We start from the raw sequence: 12,514 nt of genomic DNA, 5'->3' as shown, positions 1-12,514 counted from the left end.
AAGGAATATCTTTGTTTGACGCATGGGATTGGGATCACTTTATATCATCACTTCACTTCATATATCATCACTTCCTATTAGGTACATGGCTTGTCAGATGCATGGGATTTCATCATAACATTTTTGAATATTGTAACAATTTTGGCCGTTGTGCAGGCTAGACAAATAGGGGAAAGTAGAAGTAGTCTTGAAACAGTAGTAACCTCAAGAATAAACTCATCAATCAGTGGAGGGAGTATCAGATGGATAACCATCAAAAGGATCAAAAGGACCTTGTGGAGAATCACATTCATGCTCATGGTAAATAGCATACTGATTACAAAATCCATAATATAAAATTGGCTCAAACGTTGGAGTTTTCCCAGGGATGAGAAGACTTCTTGGATTACAATGATCAGCAATCCGCAAATGAGCAATGGCATCAGAATATGGTCTGGGACCAAAGACAGAAATCCTATCTGTGCTTCCCATGAAATGATAATTTTTCCATAAATTCTGAGCAACATTAATAATTTGGTTATTAAAACAATTTCTCCAACATTCTGCAAGAGCAAAAGGATCATCAAAGGACAATTGATAATTTCCTTCAAACCATGGCCCTTGGTGAGTGTGACCATTAATGAGAATAAGATGCTTTGAGGGCTGGACGTTCATCCAGTTATCTCTTTCCCATTTTGGCAACATACTCCAGCATCTGATGGAAACAAAAGGACTGTTAAATCCTTTAATAGCATCCTGAATAATATGTGGGAGTTGGCTGGCTTGATAATGGCTTGTTAATTTTATGGACTTGATAAAGCCATATTTGAACATTTGGGAAAGCTAGTTAGGGTCCCTGTCATCATCAACATCTGAATCATCAGCAACATATGAACCATCATCATAATTTATCAAGAGGCCAGGAAATGGGTGTTTCTTTTCATACACTTTGAGAGTATATCTGATGGCAAGTTGGCAAAAGTACTTCTTATCATAGATTGGGTCTTAAGACTCAATCTAGCATAATCAGTGCCCATTATAGTCATTTTATCCTTTGAATGGATATCCTCTTTGCCAAAGAGTTGACTAATGTAGGTATCATTTGTGATATTTGGATAGTTAACAAGATGGCTTCTAAAAGCCTCATTTTCTGGAACGAAGTTTGAAACAAGGTCATTTTCTGAAGCAAGGGTTTTTTCTGAAACAAGGTTAGCATAGTGGCTCATATAAGCTTCATTCTGAGCAGTAAGATTAACAAGGTGGATTTCTAGGGCTTGGAGGGTTTTTTCAAACAGGGAACGGTGGTTTCTAGTAAAAGCAGTGTAGAGATTATCAAGAATAAATTTTATGGAATCTGATAATTCACTATAGACTCCATTATGAAATTGTAAGGATCTGGATAAGACTTCCTGTAAAGCAATTATCATATCACCACTGGAATATGTCATTTTAGCTGGGACATATCCCTGAAGGGATGTTGATCCACTGGGTTTTACCCCAGAAGATGCGCCTTCATGCATTTCAAAAGGGTGTCTCGCTGGGAGCCTTTTGTTTTGAGAATAGTCCTGTGCAGGAGCTTTTCCCTTGTTTTTCTTCTCCATAATAATCCATTTACTAGTGGTATAAATATGAATATTATTATTTTTATTCCACTTATTAGTGGTATTTATCCACGCATCATTGTCCGATTCCTGCAAAGAATCATTAATAATGTTAGGACAATTGATAGTATTTAACATTTTGGTACTATGAATATTACCTCTGTTGATATCCATTTTCGTGACACATTTCGTACAAGCTCGATTCAACTAAGCCCGGCTTCATTGTGGGCCCAATTCATGTATTATGTTTTATTTTATTCTTTTAAGCATGGCCCAAGCCCATGCGACTTTTTGGGGAAATTGAGGAAGTGCGGTTTGGAGGGTATGGGTCGGTTCCCTTTGGACCTTTTGCATGAGCCCAGCCCATGCGTGCTACCAAGTGGGCAAGGGATACTTGTAACCTCAGGCTCATGGAAGAGGACTTGTATCCAAAATTTCCACCCCAAAACAGCTTTTATGCTCTGTGTGACTGTGGCCCAAAGTTTCTGTCCGAACCTTTTTTTCCTTTAAAAATGGTTGGCTCTCATTGGCCAACTTCAGCTGCTAGCTCTCATCTAGTTGAGCCTTCCAATGGTCTGAAACAACTGAAAATGAGGAGCCAATGAGGGTTTAGTCAAACATTTCCCTTAATGATGATAAAAGTAATCCTTCCTTTTATCCAAACAAAAGCAAACCTGAAAATTACTACTTGCTTAACACCTTGGGGTCCAAAGCCTTTTCTATGAACCAAAAACCAGTCACTTAGAGCACCCCGAACTCACTATAAATTCCACAATCAGGTTCAAAAAAGGAGAGGCCACGTTCTACCTAAAGACCTGAAACTTCAAAGCAAAAGCCCATTCAGCCAATCAACAATCTCACAATTTCGAAGCTTGGGGGTGGAAATATGGGTATAGGAGAACCTTCCCTTTCTTCCTCACGACCTCCCTCAATTTCCTCTTCTGTGTGACTGTGGGTTGAAGTTTCAGACTTGTTAAACCACGTTTTCCCTATAGAGCTGAAACTTGAGAGCAAAAACCCACTTAGCCAAGAGACATTCTCACAATTCTGAACCTTAGGAGTGGAAATATGAGTACAGGGGAACCTTTCCTCTCTTCCTCATGACCTTCCTCAATTTCTTCTTCTGTGTGATTGTGGGTCGAAGTTTCAGACCTATTATGTTTTTATGCTTTTCTTGCACTTTCATTATTAGCATTTTGATTTTTTCTTGTCAAAGCACCATTAGCCTTTTGTTCATTATACACTTGGAATTTTGGGCTTGATTCTCCACAAATAAACACTTCTAAAGAACCCAAGGGGAGATTTGGGCCATTCTCGCATTTTCGGCCCTTGTCGCAAAAACGTCCCCGACAACCTCTAAAATCATCTGTGAAATAATGGCAAGAACCTATCATTAGGTCTTGAATAGGTACATTAAAAGGAAAGTTGTCATCATAAGACAAATCATCAATGGGTATTTTCTCATGCCAAAAAGCGTTAAGAGCATCAGAGCAAACATCATCAATCAACATGTTAATAATTATGGATTGCAACAATTTATTAGAAATTTGTTCAGCAATTTCCTTATATCTAACTTCTTGCTGAATGAAGTTGAGATTTTTAATTTTAGCATGAATCATGTTCGAAGTAGCATCAGTGTCAATTTCAAATTTTGAAGTAAATTTGAACTTTACTTTCTGTCCAAAAGGATTAGTAGTAATTCCATCATGTTCCACAAGAAAGGGATACAAAGCATTTATAAAAGGCAAACCAAGAATCACTTTATCAGTCATGTTTTTAACAAGAACAGAAGGAATCTTGAAACAGACATTATCATGGCACACATGAGCATTATTCAATTCATACTTAATTTTCATCTGAGAACCATTAGCGGAAACCAATCTTTCAGTAGATTTTTCAAAATATTTTGAAGGAATCAGTCCTTCTTGGATACAGTTAATATCCGCAACAGAATCAATCATAGCAATAACAATAAAATGATAATCAGGAGAAACAACAATTTTAACTTTTGTAAACCATTTTGGAGGAAGTATTTTAGTAACAGGTGCAAGTTGAGGATCAGTGAAAGTATTAGGAATACCTTTATCAGAAAGAAGAGCCAATTGACTGGATTCATCTCCATCTTTGTGCTCATCAGGTTCATTATCAGATTTATCAGATTGTTGTTTTTCAAGGTTTTTATCAACTTTTAACATTATCAGTTCTTGTTTAAGATTATTGTTGTCACTTTTAATATTTTTAAAATCATGTTTTAATTCGCTTATCTCTTGTTTAACAATATTAATTTCATGTTGTAAATCATTAACAGTTAAACCTTTGGATTTCTTTTTATTAAATCTTTCCAAAGTTTCTTCAAAGCTTATAGTTGATTTTAGTTTTTTATCAGTTTCATTTTTTACCAAATTTTTCTTGAACGTATCCAAATATTCTTTTTATAATTCAGGATTTTGAATTTGATTTATCAGTTGAATTATTAATTTTTCATTTTCTTCACTTTTAGTGAGGGTTTTAACAGATTTAATAACATTGCAACAAGAATCTCGGCAACCAATTTTAATATTAGGAGAATCAGAAGAAGAAGAAAAATCATCTTCCAAGGAATCAGACGAATTGTTTGATTCAAGGATTCTAAATAATTCTTCTTGCTCTTTATCATCAATGTTTAACATGTTGAACTTATTTTTTAACTTACCAGGTTTTTGTTTACAATCTTTACTAAAATGTCCAGGTTTTCCACAATTAAAACATTTACCATTACTTGATCTTTGTTTAACATGTTTCTTTTTAGCATAAAAATCATTAGGTTTAACAAAGTTGGTTTTGTACCTTTTATGTTTTTTATGGCTATAATTTTTTTGACTTTTATCATGTTTTTTCCCTTTTTGCTTGGAAGAAGCAATAGGGGGCAAACCATATTGTTCACAGAAATTACCTATTTCATATTTAGCTTTTCTTTTATTTTTAAATTGGTGTTTTAACAGTTTTTCATCATTGCACATATTAATGCCAAGTTTTTTAATAGTGCTTAAAATATCACCATAAGTCAAATTATCATAATCAATAGAATCATTTTTACCAATTAACTCTTGTTTTACCATATGAGCAAAGATAGGAGGTAGACCGTCAATAAACCTTTCTTTCCAATAAGGCTTGAAACAGTCTTTCCGATGCATTACTCTGGAAAGGAAAACATCTTGGTACCATCTGTAATCAGACATAGTGGGACATCTCAAACTATTTAGCAAAATCAGAAATTCGAGATGAAATATTAGATGGAGTACCAACAAAATGTTTGATAATAGTATAAATCAAGGTATTAACACTATCAAGGATACCTCGACCAATACTTTCATCAAAAATAGGCGAACCTTCATCATTCTTTTTAACAGCATGTCTAATAGATTCTCTGGAATCTTCTGTGAGATAAGAATCTCACCATCTGCGAAGAGTACCAGAAAAGCCAGTAGCAAGAAGGTCAACAATTTCAGGGTGATCAAGATTATGGTTATTAACATAAGCAATTCCAACCATAGACATATGACCCATTTTATTAATGATTTCTTGTTCAGACAAACCATCAATATTCCAGTCATAAATCTTATCAGCAGAAACAGAAAACTGAGTTTGAAAAGGTCTTTCTTCAAACTGTATATCAGGAGGAGTAGGTTTTGAATACTAAATTTTTGTAAGAAACATAGGTTTGGAATTTCCAACAAATCTTTTAATTTCTGGTAAATCATCATCAAAAATCTTTTTTGCAGAAACAGAAGATACAATATTAGAATCTGTACTTTCATCAGAAACAATTTCTTTTCCATTTCTTGAAATAGTGCAGGCTGTACTTCGAGAAGGACCCTCAGTTTTAACTTTTAAATCAGAAAGCATTTTTTCAACAATTTCAAGAGTTTTAGATTGGGAGGTTTTGAACTTGAAATTTTTATCATGACTGGGTAAACTAATTAAAGGTTCCTCAGTCTTGACGAAAACATGTTTTTCAGAAATAGATTTTTCAACAGAAGCAGTTTTGTCAATAATTTTTTCTTCAATACGGTCAAGCTATTGACCATTATCATGCAAAGATTCATTAGTAAAATTGTTTTGTTCAATAAGACTAACAATGAGTGTTTTATCATCAGCAATTTTGAAAGAAAAGGCCTTCACTTCCTCTTTTGTCACTTCATCCTTCTTAGTAGTTATCAAAATTGGCTCAAGAGAAGGATGTTACCTAGACCTAATAATGGTTTTATCTATTTTAACAAAATTTGATTTTTTTTTTATCACATTTAAATGTTTTTTTGAAATCTCATCTTTTGAAACATAATGGTTTTCAAGAAAATCAAAAAACAAAATATGTTTTTTCGATTGATTCATCTTTTCCAACCATTTTCTTTTAACACGGTCTTTTTCAGACTGAGCAAAATTATTTTGGAAATATTTTCTTTTAGGTCTATTTTTTGAAAGCATAAACTCATTGTACAAAGAAAACCAATCAATTTCAAAATCATCATTTAAAATAGTTAAAACTCTTAATTGATTTTGGTAAACAAGGGGATTTTCAATAGGAGGAGAATCAAAATCTGATGGAGTAACAGATACAGAGTCTTCTTCATCATCAATAGCAACATTGCCATGAGGAGAGGAAGATTTAGTTTTAGTAGAATAGAAAGGAGTGCTAACTTGTGAGTTACCACTGGAAACTCCTTTTAGCTTTAAACCTGTGGGTTTTTCAAGACTTTTTTGCAAAAAATCATTGAGATCTTGATCTCTTTTTGAAATATTTTTAGATCTAGCAAAGGAATGCCTTCCTTCGTTGATCCTTAATGGTTGGTTATTTTGAAAACTTATTTTAACAGTACCATCAAGATATTGTTGAATACGAGTAAGATCAAGTTCATCAAAAATAGGTTTAACAAGAGGAGATTCTTGTTCCAATAACCATTCAGTGGGAAGCTTAACGTCTTGCCATTGAATCATTTTTGGAACTTAAACTTTAGCATCAGGAGTTGAACATTGAATTAACATAGTTTTACCAGAAGTTTCTCTGTGATTTATAGCACCAGGATTTAATTGAGTACCCAACAATCTGTAATAAATGCGGTAGATCAAAGCAAAAGGCTTACTACCTTCTTCCATGATATAACTAGATGAAGCAATATTCAAAGTTAAAGCTTTAACAATATTAGGATCATCCAAAACAAGAGTAAGATCAGGACAACAGTTAAAATAAACAGGACCATCATATAAAGAAGCACTTCAATGGCGTAGGGAATATTTCAATAGTTGAACCAAACTGAGACCACCAGCGGATGAACCAGAGGGGGAATTCAGAGTCAAAATCCTTATTAAAGTTAACAAACCATGAGTGAGACATATTTTCATTTTGGTGAAGCATGAATTTGAACCAGGCAGTAATATAATCATGATATGAATAGGGAATAGGAGATTTTGGCAATCTTCTTGTGGCGGCAGGGTTGGGGCCCCACATTTCTTCAGAAATAATGTGGTTTAAGTAAACACTGTGGTAAATAATCTTATCACTATTAGCCTTGTCAGTTATGGCTTTGATAGTGATTGAATTCTCATGATGTAGAATTTCAGAATAGTGTTGCACAGTCTTTTGGCAGTGCTCAGGAATCCAGTGAAATTATGGAGGAAAATAACTAGTAGCAAGCCTAAAAGGGTTAGTAATGGAGGCCCTATTTGGCTCTACTGAAAATAGGTTTTGGATAGATTGTTTTTTAACATACTGGGAAGTATTGGAAGCATTAGGATAAACAGTTTTAACAGGTTAGTGAATAGTGGCTAGAGCATAAGGATCATAAGGTGAGGCTAAAATAGAAGAATAATTAGGCTTGGGAATGGTACCTAGGGGAGTGAAACGGTTAACAATGTCCAAAGAGGAAACAGGTTCTTTTTTAACAATTGGATTAGCAGTGGCAGGTGTCTTGTCTTTCGACCGTCTACTTGCCATTGGGACACTGCAGAAATTCACGGGTAAGGAAATCAGGGATAGCATTTTGAGATCCTTTAATATATTCAATATCAAAATAAAAAACACTCAAAATAGCTTGCCATCTGGCAAAAATATGTTTTGAAGCAATATTTTCAACATTTTTTTCAATAACATATTTAGCACTTTTGCAATCGATACGTAACAAAAACTTTTGATTTAATAAATCACTTTGAAATTTTGAAATACATAGTAGTATAGATAAAATCTCTTTTTTAATAGTACTATAGTTTAACTGTGCATTGTTCCAAATACCAGAATGGAAACGAACAATTTGTTCAGGTGACTCAGGAGAAACTCTTTGTTTTAGAATACCACCATAACCAATGCCAGAGGCATCAGTTTCAACAATTTTGAAAGCACCAACAGTAGGAATACCAAGACAAGTCAATGTCTTAACACGAGATTTGATTTGTTTAATAAGAGAAGTATGAACATCAGACCAAGGAGGGGAATTACTTTTTAACCGGTCAAACAAGGGTTTACATTGTTTCCTCATATCCTTGTAGAAATCCGCAACATAGCTTAAAGACCCAAGAAATCTTTGGAGCTGTGTTTTTTCAATGATAACATCAGGAAACTTATCAGCAAATTGGATGGCTCTATCTATAGGATGAATCTGTCCTTCAGAGATGTCATAGCCAAGGAAACGAACTTTGGTTTGAAACAATTTGATTTTCTTAGCAGAGACAACAAGACCATTTCTTTTAATAGTATCTAGAAACAAATACAAATGTTTCCAGTGTTCATCAATGGAGCTAGAGTGAACAAGAACATCATCAATATAAACAATGGTGAAATGACTGAAGGAATTAAAAATATCATTCATGATGTGTTGGAACTCACTCGGGGCATTCTTAAGACCAAATGGCATAACATTCCACTCATAATGTCCAAAAGGAGTGGTAAAAGCAATTTTGCACCTATCACTCTCACTAATCTGGATTTGCCAGAACCCAAATTTCATGTCAAACTTGGAGAACACTACAGCTTCACTTAGCCTATGGACCAGGTCATTCTTATTGGGAATAGGATACCGAATCCATTCCAAAACCTTATTCAAGGGTTTGTAGTTAATGACTAATCTTGGGGTTCCTCTTTCAATCTCAACATTTTTCTGGACATAAAAAGCTGAACAAGACCAGGGGGACTTGCTATTCCTAATCAATTTTTTCTGCAACAAATCATGGATTTCTTTTTTGCAAAATTCAATAGTTTCAGCATTCATTTGAATAGGATGAGCTTTAGTGGGAATATTTTTCTCATCAAAATCTTTAACGTATGGCAAGTCAACAATATGTTTCTTCTTGTGCCAAAAAGCATTAGGAACATCATAGATTACAAATACTCAAGAGTCACAGTGCTCTAGGCATAGCTTCTAAAATAGACAAAACCTCAACCACAAAATCTGGGTTGTTCCCATCTTGTAGTTTCTAAATTGTTCAAAATGATCTTTCAATTATCTCATTCTATCACCAACAAAGCCCATCAACAGAATTCCTCTACCGACCCAATTAAATAAATAAAGTAGTACAAATTCTGTTTGCTTCAATGTTTTGGTTGAAATTAAATATTTTTTAAAAATGGAAAACTCATTGCTTGTCTTCAAAACTTAAATCTTTCAAAACCGATAAATCGTAAAAAGAAGTTTAAGGGGGAAAAAAAAAAGGAACTGAAATTTCCCAAGAAAGAAAGACTTACACAAAACATAACCCACATAGAAATCCAATCCACACAATCATATGTAGAAAAATCTCACAAAAATAATTAGAAAATACCCAAAAAATAAAAGAAAAACTGACCTCCTTACATAGATAAGTAGAGTGTTCACGACATTGTAATTGGGTCATAGCAGTACAAATACTTGAGATTATATTATAATCTCACAGATTAGAGAGGCTTTTGACTAAATAGTTACAGTGTTGGAGAGGTTTGTAATCTTCAAGAATCATAAGGAATATAAGGAACAGAGGGGTTGCAAATTCAGGAATAAAATCTAAACCAATCCAACCAAGAAATTCAAACATAAATCATATTCAATAATCCCCAGATTTGAAAATGAAAAGAAAAGAAAAAAATAAAACAATAACTTTACCTGTTACTGATATTGTCTCTGTGTGCCTTAACTTTATCTGGTGCATGCTGTTCCGGGAGAAAAATCCTAAAATAAGATTGAAAAAGGAAAATAAATGTTAGAAATGGAAATACCCAATGATTTCAATCTTACACTTATTTAATCTCAATGATTTAGTGATTTCAGTAATCTTTAAACAAAAAACAAAACAAAAGCAAATATCTAAAATTGAGGAAACAAAACTTTTGATAGAAAACCCAAAAACCCAAAACAAAAACGAATCAAATCTAAACCCATTCAAAAAAAAAAAAAAAACTCAATTAAAGTAACATTTCATACCCAAATCTAAAAAATGGAAAGAAAAAATACCGGAGCCGGTTTCGACGATCTGGGTGGCGGATGTATGGCCTAACGGTTTCTTTCTGTGTGCTTGTAGTTCTGACGGTCTAGGTCTGGCGAGCGACCTAAATTGCAGTAAACATAAATCATAGTTATCACAAGATTTAGCTTTTTTACTTATAAAAATTTATAAAAAATCAAAATACAAAGAAAGCAAAAAAAAGAAAACTCACTCTATAATAGTGCATTACTAATTGAGGGAAGCAAGAATTTTGGTGGTCAAAGTCCCATGGTAGTACTGGCCTGAGATGTCTCTAACGCTGCATCTTTCTCTATTTCTTTCTCCAGGTCTCGTCGCCTCTCTATTTCTATCTCCGTGTAGCAATCTTTCTTTTTTGTTTTGTTTTGTTTTTTTTTTTTTTAAGCGGTTAGTTTCCTTTTATACCAAGAGGCTCCAAATGGTGTTTAAACTTGGTGAAAAATTAAAATTTATCGCTTTTAAATGGTTTTGTGGCATTACCAAGCAATGTAATGTATCGCTTTTTTAAATTAAATGTGTCTGATTTTAGATAGGCAGTTATCCTATTTGTCAGCACCTCCTTGATTGTAGGAAAAACACTTTCTCTTAGCTTCTACTATTATATATATATATATATATATATATATATATATAGATTAGTGTACCACTAACACTAGCAATTGTCTCATTAAACGATCTCATGAGATATCGTTCTCATAATATGTAAAACCACATGTTAAGACAGATGTATATAAAAACCAACTCATAAGATAATTTTTGTATTAACATCATCTTTATTATACACTAATTATAGCGTACTATGTTAGTAGTTGCGAAGAAAGTTGTAATTTTTTTTTTCTAGACTTATCCTATAATATACCATGTTTGCTCGCTCAAAACATCTTACTTTTAGTTTAATTAATTTATTTAGTTTATGTAAAACTTTTTAAACTTTAATATTTTAAGGTATAATTGTACTTTTGCATAACTTATTTTTTAAACCTAATAAACGGATAAAAAATAAACTTTCCAAATGAGTATGGGTATGGTATGTGATGAAATGGACTCCATAGTAAGAAAGGTTTTGGCCAAAAGCTTATGTAAACAACGACGGCCTTGCTCTAAAACATTGTGAAGATCTTTGTCATCCCCAAACCATGTGATTTGCAGCTTTATTGATCAAATTTGGCTGGCTGTTGGTATCAAGACCACATAAGCTTTTTGCTCAAACTATTAGAGCAAAATAATGCATGATTGCGAATTGGCTGGAAGGTGAATCAGCATCTTGGATATAGAAGGGGTGAAGAGGAGTAAAGATGCTAAGGATTATGCTATGTGGTGGAGGCATGATGGGACAAGCATAGATGTGTTGAATTAGTGAAAACTTAATTGTTGGATTTATACAAATCTTCAAGGAGCGAGAAGTGTCATTTTAGAAAATGTTTAGGGGGTAGTATTTCATAAACTCAAGAAAGACTGATGTAATTTACCCTTCTCATCTATATAAGAGAATTTAGGGTAGATTTTGGCTTTAGAATCAAGGAAATTGTTGCAAAAATTTAGTACATATTGATAGATGATTCATTACCAATGCATTCGGAAACAATATTATGTCTTTTCTTTTATTTATATTGTGTTAACACTTAACACTGAATTGACGCAAGCTTTCTTCTTCTTCTTTTTTTTTTTTTTTTTTTGATAGGACAAGTTTTCTTCTCTTTTTTTTTTGTTTATTTGGATAAATATAAAACCAGCCAAAATAATAATGCATGATTCAAGTACAATAGTTTTCCCTATAGTTACTTACCCCTTCCCTGCTGGTCCAACCAATGAAGTATATATGAACAATCTTCAATTATTGCAGACTCCTACGAGTTTGGGATTTCTTCTTGGCTTGATGGAGGTTTTATGCACATCTTTGATTCTTTGAATCTCCTTCGATAACAACATGCCGAACTGAAATTCTCTTCTTCTTCTTTTTTTTAACAACTAATTATTGGGCACAGGTTTTTTTTTTTTTTTTTAAATAACATTTTTTTTTTTATAAATATAATAAAATTTTAACTTATAAGGTTACTTCCATAATGATTGGTCTTTAGACACCCACGACATTTTTACACGCACACACACATACACACACACACACACACACACACACACACATATATATATATATATATATATATCCTAAAAAAGATTAAATTATGTAAGGATGTGGTGTAAAATTCATGTTTTACTCCTCCAATCTTAACATGTCACATCGTCTTATCATATATGTAATGATAAGCACAACCACACACAATTAATTCTAATACTCATATATAAATCTAACTAAATCGAGAGTTTATTGAGATGTTATCAGGTGTAGTATGATGTATTGAATTTTAAGTAAAATGTTGACGTGACAATCTCTTATAAAATGGTGTAAAATATGAGTTTTACCCCCAAATTCAGATTCATCCTAAAAAGTATAATAGATATTATCAAATGTC

The sequence above is a fragment of the Quercus lobata genome, chromosome 11, assembly GCF_001633185.2.
Source record: "Quercus lobata isolate SW786 chromosome 11, ValleyOak3.0 Primary Assembly, whole genome shotgun sequence".
Lineage (NCBI taxonomy): Eukaryota > Viridiplantae > Streptophyta > Magnoliopsida > Fagales > Fagaceae > Quercus > Quercus lobata.
Note: the sequence above shows the minus strand (reverse complement) of the source record.